The sequence below is a fragment of the Octopus bimaculoides genome, chromosome 5, assembly GCF_001194135.2.
Source record: "Octopus bimaculoides isolate UCB-OBI-ISO-001 chromosome 5, ASM119413v2, whole genome shotgun sequence".
NCBI lineage: Eukaryota > Metazoa > Mollusca > Cephalopoda > Octopoda > Octopodidae > Octopus > Octopus bimaculoides.
In genome coordinates, this window is record NC_068985.1 from 103573282 (window position 1) to 103573758 (window position 477).

The following is a 477-nucleotide window of genomic DNA, read 5'->3' on the forward strand; positions in this document are numbered from 1 at the left end:
ATATATACAAATATATATACGACGGGCTTCTTTCAGTTTCCACCTACCAAATCCTCTCGCAAGGCTTTGGTCGGCTCGAGGCTATAGTAGAAGACACTTCCCAAGTAGAAGACACTTCCCAAGTAGAAGACACTTCCCAAGTAGAAGACACTTCCCATGTGGTTGGGAAGCAAGCTTCTCAACACACTTATTTTTTGTAATCCTAGTATTTATTCTATCGGAATCTGTTGCCAAACCGCTAAGTTACGGGGACGTAAACGCATTACCATCGGTTGTCAAGCGATGGTGGTGAGACAAGCACACAAACACACACACACACACATATACGACAGGCTTCTTTTAGTTTCCGTCTCCCAAATCCTCTCACAAAGCTTTGGTGATAGATAGATAGATAGATAGATAGACAGACAGACAGACAGACAGATAGATAGATAGATAGATAGATAGATAGATAGATAGACAGACAGACAGACAGAT